Raw genomic sequence first — 12,399 nt, 5'->3', positions numbered from 1 at the left:
TGGAGTGGGGGAGGGTAGAAATGGGGAGAAAATTAGTAATTCAAACTCTTGCAGAAATCAATGCTGAAAACTAAAAATATTTAAAAAATAATTTTTAAAAAGAAATACGAACTGACAAGTCCACATTAGGAATATTTTCCTTTCCTGATTAAATCATTTCAAGCTTCCCCAACATTTGTGATGGCGTACTCTGGAGCAAGTCCTCTTGGAGGCTGGGTGGAGTGGTACCCAACATCACTGAGAAACCAGGCACAGGATCGCTCAAAATGTAGTCTCTGAGAGACTGAAGAAAAATGGTCTCTGGATCATTAAGTGGCCAAGTATATGGTCACTGAGGTGCCCAAACTGGGGGCCTCAAAGAGGCACAGGTTATTTAACTTTAGTTTGGTTACACAGAGGGTCAAGAAATGTCATGTTCACCATTGATATTTATTAAGACCATACATATTAGCACCTACAACCCTGCACAACCAGGATAGAGGAATGACAAGGGTACTCCAATAGGAGCTCACAGGCTACATAGAAGAGGGAGCAAGAAGGAAAAACCAGCGTAAAATTTGGGATCTTGATTGGTAGTTTGAACTGATTGGGGTCATGTATCACAACCTCAATTTTGGGGGGAAGTTTTTAACATGGAATTGAAATAATCAATGAGGGCTTTAAGCATCCAAGCCTCAAATCTGGAAAAAAGAAAGGTAAGTATTAGAGATATCAATACTTCCCCTCCAGCCTAGCCCCTTCTGTCTAATCCCTCCTTATACCTTAAAGGGGAAAGGGACACTCTGACAATAGTTCAGAGGAAGGTGCTTCACCTCCATAATTTTCCCAGGCATTGGGGGCTCAGAGCTCACCACCACCCTATCCTCCCATAACCAACTCAGCCACTGCCAGGCAGCTTTTCTTTATCAAGATCTAAACATTAAGAACGAATGGCTAAACGAATTACCTTGTACTTTGTGCCAATCTAATAAAAATGATAAATCTATCTAAGTCAATATAATTATTTGTTGCCATTCCCATTAAGCTACCAAAAAAATACTTAATAGCATTAGGAAATATAATAAAAATTCAAGTAGAGGAACAAAAGATCAAGAAAATGAAGGGTATTTGATAAGAGAATGAAAGGGGTGCTACCAATAACAGATCTCAAACAATATTGGAAAGCAATAAATTTTGAAATGATTTCACACTGGTTAAAAAATCAGAAAGATTGATCACTTGGTGAGATTAGGTACATAAGCAGTAAATTAACATACTAATGAAGTGTTTTGAAAACCCTATATCCCAACAAGCAGTTTACCAACAAAATAACAAAACAAATTAGCAAAGAGGAACCTTTCACACCTATAGATAAGAGAAGAATCCTTTAAGAAACTATTAGAGAAGGCCATAAGAGACTAAATAGACTATTTTGGTTACAGAAAATTGAAAAGTTGTGGTACAAACAAAACCAATGCAGTTAAAGTTAGAAGGGAAACAGTTAACTGTGGAAAAATCTTTGCAGTATGTTTCTCTGGTAAAATCTCTTATCTAAGCTATATTTGGAACTGATCCAGTTATATAAGAGCAAGGGATTTCCCTGGTGGATAAAGAGTCAAAGAATATAAAGAAGAAATTCTAAAAGGAAAAAAATATATAAAAATTTCATGTCAATCTACTGATAAGGAGAAATTCAAGTTAAAACAACTTCTTATGTTCTATTTCACCTCTATCATACTGGCAGGAATGAAAAAAAGAGAAAACAACATTTGGAAATATCATTAGAGGAAAGGCATATTGGTGCACTTTGAGGGAGCTGTGAATGCCAGGTACCCAAAAGTGACCAAATGAGAGAAAGGACCCATATGTACAAAAGAATTCATGGCAGAACTCTTTCTACTAGCAAAGATGTGGAAACTAAGGGGACTACCTATCAATCGAGCAACATCTAAACAAATTATGATATATGAAGGTAATGGAATATTACTATGCAGTAAGGAAGATGAATATGATAGATTCTGGGAAACACTGGAAGACTTAAACAGATGTTCAGTGAAGTGAGCAGAAACATGAAGGCAGCTTGTAAAATGACTACAATATTGCAAAGAAAAATAATTTTGTAAAACCTAATAACTTGGATCCATCAAAGATAATACATGCTTCTCACATCTTATCAACCAGTCGTGGACTATTGGCAAAAAAAGGAGCCATAAAACCTCAGCATGGCCAATGTACAACATCCTTTGCTTGATTAGGCTCATTTGTTACAAGGGGTTTAAAAATATAAGTGGTGAGAATTAAGGGGAAGAGAACTAGTGATAATATTGCCCAGAATAGAAGAGAGGAGAAGAGAGAGAAAGAGAAAAGAGAGGAGAGAAAAGGAAAGGAAAGAGCATCAGTGATGGATTTTTAAAAAGCCAGTCACTTTATTGTAGACAATTTAAAATTCTGTGTAGTAGTTTTATGTATAATCCTTTTAATTATTCTTTCTATCTGGAAATATTCACTTATTTGGTGTCTATTAAATTCAGAACACTTTCAAAAAGAAATCTTTCCTTGGATCTCACCATTGCTTAGGGAACAGATGCTTCAGTACCAACAATGCACTAAATACTGCCACTGTCTTTGTTAGGCTGACAGACATAAGACCACTACCCAGAAACCTGCAATGGACACTTTGGGAAACACACAGGACAAAGTGTATCTTCACTGAGTAAACCAAACTTATACCTAGGCTTTTCCCCCACCTCCGATGGTCCCCAGATAGCCCAAATGTGCTTCACTATCAGAATCATGCCCAAATTTATACCTGGTCTCTGGTTTTCCAGTACCATTTGTAGAAGGACCATCTTCAATGTCTAGGTTTCCGTGACAGTACTTTTGACACATTGTATACACTCTTTCACCTAGAGCTAAAAAGGGAATAGACATGAGAGAGGAATGCTGAGTCACAAACAAGGATGCAGCAATACAGACCTAGCTCTTTTGAAGATGGAAATTTCCTCCCTGGGTTCAGGATTTTTCCCTATGGATGGCATGGAAGTGTCTCCCAAACCACTGGCTCCCAATGGAAATGGCATGTCAAGATGAACCTTATAAAATTGGGGTTCCATCCCTCTGCAACTATTGAATCCTGGCTTATTTATCACAATTTTTGTTACTGTTTTAGCACCTTGCTAATCCTGCTGCTAGTCAAAATGGACCAAGGATAAAAAAAATCCAACCTAGAAAAGCAGTCTCTCACCTACTCCACATCCTGAGTGGGAGAACACTGGACAAACAGTATTTATTTCCACTGGTAGCCAAGGATTTATGAGCCAAGATTCTATAATGTCCCTTTTTCCCTTTAGGCCTTTCTACCTGAGAGGTCCATTGTTTTCTAGGTAAAATAGTCTGCCTTCTTTCATCATTCAGAGGTTTATGCAAACCAAAGTAATCAAAGGCAATGTGTTCTCTAAACAGAGGGGTTAGCCAGATATGCCAGACTCTTACTGTTTAACATGACCTTACCTTGCCCTGCCCCTAAAAAGGCATTAGCTATTCTCACAGGGAAAAGGAAGCTGTTGACAGACACCACAAAGGAGAGGAGGAAGAGGCTTGTGATAAGCTTCATTGTGATGGTCATAGAGGAATGCTGGAAAGAGATATTAAAGAAGTCACACCGACTCTCACAAATGCCTTTTGGTTTCATTATTTCGATATCCCTAATTCTCCATTCACATGTGATTTCATTACATTAGCTATGTAATATTTGAAAGTTCCAAAATTGTTCTTATGAATACTCAGCATCTCTCAATTCTAGCCGTACTCCATTAGCTCTTGGGAAAACTTCAACAGGGTTCTCTTAAAAGGGTGATTTGCAGAATTGTATCCTTGGCACTGATACCATGGATAGCACTAAAATTTCTGGGCTTTGCTCCCAATTTTCCATTTTGTTACCCAACAACATAGAACAGTCAGGAACGTTATTCCATCAACCAAATCAGTTTAAAAAAACATTATGTGCCTGTGATATATTTTGCATTTTGTTATGCTTTGGGGATACAAAACAAAAACCCTTTATTAACAGAAGCTTTCCCTTCTCTCAAGGAGCTTACATGCCACTACTGCAGGTCTCATCCATATATGATATGTGATAGTCCTGAGGTCCTGCAAAGAAAACAGAGGACTAAGTCCTTGCCCACAGGAATGTTGTCAGCTAAGTGTGATAGAGGCTCTATAGCAAAAAGAAGGCAAAGAAAGGCCTCAAAAACCCATCAAGCTTACCTGGGGTAAGAGTCTGTGAGAAGGTCCAACTGACAGGAATGCTGTACAGTGGAAGGGAGGCTGGTACTTATAGGCTTTTTAGAAGTGGAACAAATAGGGAATGAGTCTATGAGCCAATTGTGCATGAGATAAGTTGGGGAATTCCTCCTAAAAGTTGTTTCATAGTTATCACTAAAATAAATGTCAAGGAACAGAGAAATAATCCTTTTCTAAGACTTCAAAATATTCAACCGTCGTTGCTTAGCAGGTTTTCCTACTGGAATGTTTTATCTTACCTTGGAACAAAAGAAAGAGCTCCATGGATTTAGTTTAACACACTGAAGCAGATAATGTTACCTTCTAAACATTATAAATACATTTCAGTTTCTGTAAAACATCATTTCAAATGTCTTGGGATCTAGGTCCAGTTTTGTTTTGAATTATAAAAAATAATTAACATTTGTGGGTTTATAAAGAATGTTACACATATTGTCTCATTTGAGTTCCACAGCAATGTCATGAGGTAGGTTCCATGGATGAAGAAACTAAAGCCTGGAGAGGTAAAGTGACTGATCCATGGTAAAATCCATGGAAAGTTACAAGGAGTTGGAAAATATTACTGAATTAAACTTTATTTTCGAGTTTTCATTCCCATTTGAATCTTGGTTCATGCCATTCTTCCTATATGGAGTACTTCTCCTCTACCCATGTAAGAATTGTCCTTTGAGACTCAAATGAAATGCCTCCTCCTGATTGACACTTTCTCTGATTACCCCAGATTGCAGGAGTCACCCCATTCTTAAGTACTATTCTTAACCTCCACAGGGGTAAGTAAAATGGATAGGTATAAATGTCAGAGATGGGTGTCAAGGACTTCCTCCATATGTAGTCAAGGGAAGAAACACACATTTCAGCCTTTTTTCATTTAAGCCACTTCAGTGTTGGCGTGAACTGGCCTTTTGAATCAATTCTGTGTAAGAATCATTTCACTATGGGTGAAAAGAAACAAATGGTAGGTAGAGGTCCAAGAAGTTTATAGAAGCTCATCAATGGTGGTCCAGATTTTTCCCTCTCCCATGTTCCTTAGGGGACTAGACTGTGATATATTGTATGAATACTGTGCCTCATGTGTCTTAACAATGTTTCCTTCCAAATACTTCATGCTTTGGGCTCAACTCCTGCATGGTAGCAGTTCTAGTAGACAAAGTACATCTAAGAGAAGATCCGAACATCCTGCCATATCTTAAGACCTCAGTGTGAGAGCAATAAATCTCACCCTTGTCAAAAGAGCTCAATTTTCCACAGGCAGGAAAGTTGGTCCAGCATTACACATTCATCACAACCACTCATTGTTTTACAGAGGTTCATGTCTTATCTCAATAAGATTGTAAGTTCTGTGAAAGCATGGAACATGTTTTCATGTTCCTCAGGACCCTCAGGACCTACCAAAATGCTGGGTATATATTAAGGAAACCAACTCATAGAAACACACAGAATATAAGACTTTGAAGGGATGTCAAAAGCTATCTAGATGAGCTTACACATGACAAAAGGGCCATTGTTTTTAGTACAGCTGTAGCCATTCACACAAGGTTCCAGGGACTAATGAGATAGCTCTCTGGGGGAAAGGAATTGGTCATCATATCTATGGGAGACAGGGGTGGAAGAGAGAATAAGAGATCTAACCTCATGGTAAAACGCTTCTCAGGATGGTGGTCAAAGGAAACAAACACTTGGGAACATAATGTGAAAAGCCAAGAAAAATAAGTCTATTCCCTTTGATAGATGATAACCCTTAGTTCTTAAAGATTGCCATCACATACACTGCCTAGAAGGCTTCTTCTCTCCAAGATAAACATCCCCATTTTCTTCACCAATTTACATAAGATATAAACTTGCAAACTGTATCATTAGTGTCACTTTTATTTGGATATTCTCCTTTATCAGTGTCCTTCCTAAAGGTGGCATTCAGAACTTAATACACTATACCATCTGTTATCTGATAAGGCCTGAGTGCCTTAGGACTATGACATCCCCATTATGAGACACTCAAAATCTCATCATTTTGATATTCCTTCTCACAATGTATATTGTAATCCAAACCATGCCTGCCCACCCTATTAGAATCTTTTCCATATCTCTTCCAGTTTCACCTCAGAGGATCCACCTAAGGTGCTAGAGACTTTCCTCATGTTCTCCTGACTTTGCAAAGATGTCACTGAAGGACTCAGACTTTCCAGCTATTACCCATTATCCTTAACACATGACTGACCTACTTTCTTTCCTTATCATATGAGTCTTTTATTGTGTCTTTTACTTCTTCTTCAAAGTTCCACATTAATCATATGTTGGCAAGGCTCCCCTGTTTTCATTGGCTACATCTCTCTTCCTTGAAGTTTTGCAATATTATATGGTTTGATGGAACCAGCACAATGTCATGTGCAAACAAGAACATTTGAACTTCACAAGGAATTATCTGGAACAATGATGTTAGACTTCAATTGTGGCAGGTCTACAATCCTTCATGGCAACTATAATATGTTATAAAAATCTTTAACGTCAACCTCAATTTTGCTTTTGTTGGGTGTTCTCCTTCAAATTTCATGCCTACGTGGCATCAAGACAAATTGACTTAGTTGAATGTCTTGCTATTGGCCCTGAAATTGTTTTTATCCACCACTGATTGCCTCTGTTTTATGAGATGATTCCTCATAATGAACATCATTTTTTGCACAAGACTTTCCAAAAGCATTCTTATTCTAAACCAATGATGCCTTTGTGGACTTGAGTCCTTTTTGGGATTTTCAGTCTCATTGCTGTGCCAATCAGTCAAACTTCTGTATACAATTATTATAAATGATAGTCATGTGCTTTATCCTACGGTTTCCTTATGTTTATTGATGAGTAATTTGTGAAAATAGTTCATATATGAGTTATTTGACTTGCCCCCATATATTTTCTTACTCTTTCTTCTACATCTGACTAACCCCAATTTTTGCGCGAAAACGTTAACTACATAATTGCATAGGCAGTAGACATAAGAATATTTTCACATCAATAATGAGTCTTTCCCTGTTTATCAAATACAGTAATTTCATTTTGGGACATTATTTAGTGCTGAATATATTAAGCATCTAACCTTTCTTTTATGGTGGAAAATATTTATGATATAATTGCAGGAGGCTTCTATGTTAGCAAGTCTTTGACCTCTAGCATTTCTGTTTCTTAATCCAGGTTTTCTGGAATTTCACCATTGCCACTAGCAGTTTTACATGGTCAAGTTTTTTGTTGCTCATTTATTTTTTCAGCCTATTTCTTGACTTTGAATTTTATGTTAAAGTTGTGCTCTGCCCACCTGGTGTTGAGGAGGCACTGTTCCAAGCTTCAGACTTTTTCTTTCTGCTGTTTTCAGTGCTAGTTCTGAGGGTCTACAAGTTTTTGGTGCTTCCAATGTGATGTGACTTTGGGAGAGGTGTGGTTACCATTCTCTTGGTTTGTGCTCTGGTCTTTACCTAGGAAGGGCCCCTACTTTGCTGCACCTGCAAGCACTGGCACTCCTCTCAGCCCTGAAACTGTGACTGGATTCCCTGCTATCCTGGAGCCCCTAGTGCTAGTCCTCCTCTACACTTCTGAACTTCCAACGGGGTCCCTGCTCCCCTCTGACTGACCACAAACCTTCCATCTTTCATGAACTGAGATTCAGAACTGTGTATGGGCAATGGAGCTGCCAGTCAGTACTGCACTCAGTGGAAGCAAAAGCATTCCCTTTGATGTCTTTCTCACCACTTCTCCAACATCTTAACCATTTTTGGTCTGAGATCTCCTAAACCTACTGCTGATGTCCCAGCTGGTAGAGTCACCTCCAAGTCCCACTGCTGGTGCTGCCATGGCATGTGTGCTGGGTCAGCTCCTATCCTAGTTGTACAGACCTCTTCTTCTGACCCCAAAAGTTGTTGAAGGCTAGGAAATGTCTCACTCTAACCATCTGAGTGACTCTGCCACTCCAAAATTTGATTTGAAGAGTAATTTTAAAGTTGTTTGGAGGAAAATATTGGGGTTGCTTCCTATACTCCACCGTCTTGGCTATGCCTCCTCTCTCTGCTCCATTTTAGTGGTGACTGATAAATCATATGTAATTATGACTTTGGGCTCCTCAGTCATTAAATTCTTTCTTTTTGGCTGCTTGTAGCATTTTTTCTTTGATGTAGAAGCTCTGCATTTTGGCAATGATGTGCCTAAAGGTTTTAATTTTGGAATTTCTATCAGGGAGTGACTGGTAGATTCTTTCTATTTCCACTTCACTTTCTGGTTCTAAGAGGTTGGGCAGTTTTTTGTTTGTCCATTCTTCCCGCTGACTTTCTGATTTTGGATGTGATGTTAGGGCTGGACTTCGCTATACTTCTAGAAGGATGATCTGGGCTAGTCCTGTTGCTGCTTGCCTGAGGGTATTGTGTTGTGTTATTCCAATATCGCAGAGACAGGATTGTGGCTTTTAAGCTTTCAATGTTCCCAAAAGGATCTCTCTGATCCAGGGCAAAGTCTTACTGCTGCCCTTTGAACCCAGGTCTGAGCTTTGCAAGCTCCTGACCTGGGTTTGGGTCTATGCAAGAGTAGATTGTTGATGGACTCTGCCCCTGTCAACTGACTGGAAAGTTCTGCTAGTTCAAAGTGGCAGAATTATGGGTTCCTCTTTCGTTTGGGTTTCTGCCTTGGTTATTCCTCTGCAGGCTGGGGTAGAGGCTTGGAGTAAGATGCTGATTTGCACCTGAGGTCTGAGCCACTGTGTAGCTATTGCTCCTGCTGCTACTGCTAATATTAAGGTCTTCTGAACTTCCTCCTTTCTCAGTACACCTCTCATGGCCACCCTATGCCACTGCTGGTGTAGGTGTCCTTTTCATCTGTCCTAGATCTGTGGCTGAGCGGTGCCCCAGTGTGAGTTTGGTGGTGCACCAATATGGGCCTAGGACCTCCTTTTGTGCTGGTGTGCAGCCTCCCCCTTGCCACTGGAGGACTCCATCCACTGTGCTGCTCACTCCTGTCCTGACCCCTTCCCTAATATCTGCAAACTCTCTGTCTCCCCATGCCAACCTGGTCTAGACAAATGACTCCCTGTGACTTTTTCTGGGTTTCTTTATTAGAATTTGGTCATTGCATTTTATAGATCAGTTTGAAGGAGTTGTGGCTGAGAGCTCAGCTGTATTGCTTCCTTCCATTCTTCTATCTTTGCTCTACCCTCTCTCCTTTTGCTGTTGAGGGAAAGACCATTTACCCAGTCACCCAGTGCTGGTGTCATCTTTCACTTCTTATTCTCCTCCATCCCCCATCCACTCCGTTGACAGACTGTATGGATTCTACCTTTGAAGTATTTGTTGTATCAGTTCCTTCTCTCCTCTATCAGGGCCAGCACCTTCATGCAGGCCTTCATCTCTTCACAGCTGGACTATTGTGACAACCTTCTGGTTCATTTCTTTGTCTCAAGTTCTTCCCTACTCCACTCCATTCTCCACTGTTAAAATAATCATCCTAAAGTATGATGTGCTGGGGGAAAGAAGAAATGACTGAGGAAACAAAGGTTTGAGTTTCCAAGCATATTGGTGTGTTAAGCAATGAATGGCAATTGCATAACAAATCAGGGCCAGAGATCTTCCTCAGCTTTGGCACTGGACCTCAAACAGGGGGAGACAGATTTTTATGCATTAAAAACAATTGATCAAATAAGACTGAATAATAAAAAGAACACAATTAACCAGGGTACAAAATTAGGTAATATGATTTCTAATCGGAGGAAAGATAGAGACTCTCCAAGGTGGGAGGGAGAGAGCAAAGCAGTCACAATTCCCTGAAATCATAAAAAGAGGTGACCCACTTCCCAAATGTCTGTATTCAATCAAAGGAGCACAGAAACACTATCTGATTGGCCAGTTTTCAGATAAGACGAATGGGTTGTTTGAGATGTATAATTGTGAGAAAACTCCTTCTATCAGTCTTCTGATCTGACTTCTGGTAAGCATAACCTAAGTTCCTAGTTTAAGATCACTAAGCAGTAGGTAGAGATGGTCTAGCATCCCAGCCATTCAGGGCTAGGTTCAAACAATGCAATAAGGTTTTCTCCCAATTCCTCCAATAGGACAATGTTTTCTCACAAGACAAAAATTGGATGACCTGTAATTGAGTAGAAAGGGAACTGAGCTAGCTCCACATTTGAGTTACAAGATGGAGTCAATGTGGTTTACTCAATTCTTCTTACCATTTGGTGGACTCTTTCTTGAGTCCACTCATTCAGTCCACCGAATGATACTAACATTTTCGACTTCTTCCTGTCTGTTCCACAAGGGCAGCATGAGACATTTTGTCAGATGCTTTGCCAAAATTGACTTAAATGAGACCAATGCAAACATGTGCCAACATCATCAATTGGAAATATGGAGAAAAATATTGAGAAAAAGATACGGTGTATAATTAAAATGACGCAATTATTTAAATTAGTAATTGAAAAATGTGAAACAAACAATAAGTACAACATATACACCAACTATAGCTTGATCGATATAAATAAGTTGCTACAACAAAGAAACTAAAAGCACCCAGGAAACATCTTAATCAATAAATGACTGACATTTCACAAAGGGAGAGAGCTGGCTGCTAAATACAACACTAGATTAGCACATAAATTCAGGTGTGAAATCTTTTGAAGAGGTTTGAAGGACATTTCTCAGTAGAATCACCTCATAAAACAGAACCCATGGACGATAAAATAATCTTAAACCATCGTGGCAGGATATCCAACTAAACATAGTCATCTCAAGGACATTCAGAGATGAGAATAGAAGGAATAAAAGCTGAAGAAAATAGGAAAATTTTGCAAAAAGCATTTTAACAATTTGTTTTTTTCCATATCTATCTCCATCAAGATATTCAAACCAGCAACACTTGGAGTCTAACATTACAGTCCAAGCTGTGCTTATAGAGGAAGCAGCAATGGCAGGAAAGATGTATTTCAATCCGTATCTATCTCTATCTACAAATGAATATACACATATATTTCTGCTTACACACACACACACACACACACACACACACACACACACACACACATACATGGAGAGGGAGGGGCGAGGGAAGGAGAGAGAGGGAGAGAGAGAGAGAGAGAGAGAGAGAGAGAGAGAGAGAGAGAGAGAGAAAGAGAGAGAGAGAGAGAGAGAGGGACAGATAGAGGGAGAGATGGAGAAAAAGGACGGAGGAAATTATTGTTGAGATAATACAGTTGTAAAAGGTCTGAGGGAAAGGTAATCAAAGGCATTTAAAGGATGAGACGCTACCAAAGATGTGGAAGACCTTATAAATATCCTAAAAAGGTGCCCAAAAGAGCATTGATAACAACTGACACATCCTCCTATTTTCCCACATATATATGAAATCTTTATGAGCATCATAAAGGACATTTAGGATGCGATGATGAATTTATTAGTAGGTAACAGTCTTCACCAAGAAATGCGAAACAAGGAAACATATCTTCACTCTTTCACAATAAACTGAAAGATCTAGAGATAGTAAAATTCCATTGTTTTCATTATTGATTTCTTTCAATTTGATAGATTTTGAAAAACAAGATGTCTTCCATATATAAATAAATGCTGTCCAAGATTCCTTGGAAAATATAATAGAAATGACTATTTAAGGACCCTTTGATTAAAAAATCAAGTGAAGCATAAAAGAAAAAATTGTATGCTAAAAAAATGTCATTTACCACTGTGATGGAGGAGATCCACTGTATCATCTTGGTCCAATAGGAATTTCCTGTGGATGCTGAGGTCCTTGAGATGCTCCTTTGTGGATGACATTGTGCTGATTGCATTAGAACTCAGGACATCATAGGGCCTCCTGGAAGAGAATTGTTAGTACTCAAAAGAGTTTGGCATGTGCATTCACATAGGAAGTTCTGAGTGGATGAAGAGTGTCTATTGCCCATACATCATCTATCTATAGACTGATCTATCTATCTCAATAGTATGTATATCTGAGGTAATAAGATGGACAGTGAGTTGAGCCCAAAGTTGAAGAGGAGAATTAGAATGGGCTCAGTTACTTTCAGGAATTTGCAGAGTTCTTTTCCTGACCCAAGCTTGCCATAAAAGCAAAGACCCACTTTGTCAATACTAACATTTTACTGGTCCT

This window comes from Trichosurus vulpecula, chromosome 6 (genome assembly GCF_011100635.1).
Source record: "Trichosurus vulpecula isolate mTriVul1 chromosome 6, mTriVul1.pri, whole genome shotgun sequence".
In the NCBI taxonomy this organism is placed as follows: domain Eukaryota; kingdom Metazoa; phylum Chordata; class Mammalia; order Diprotodontia; family Phalangeridae; genus Trichosurus; species Trichosurus vulpecula.
This window is presented reverse-complemented; position numbering follows the sequence as displayed.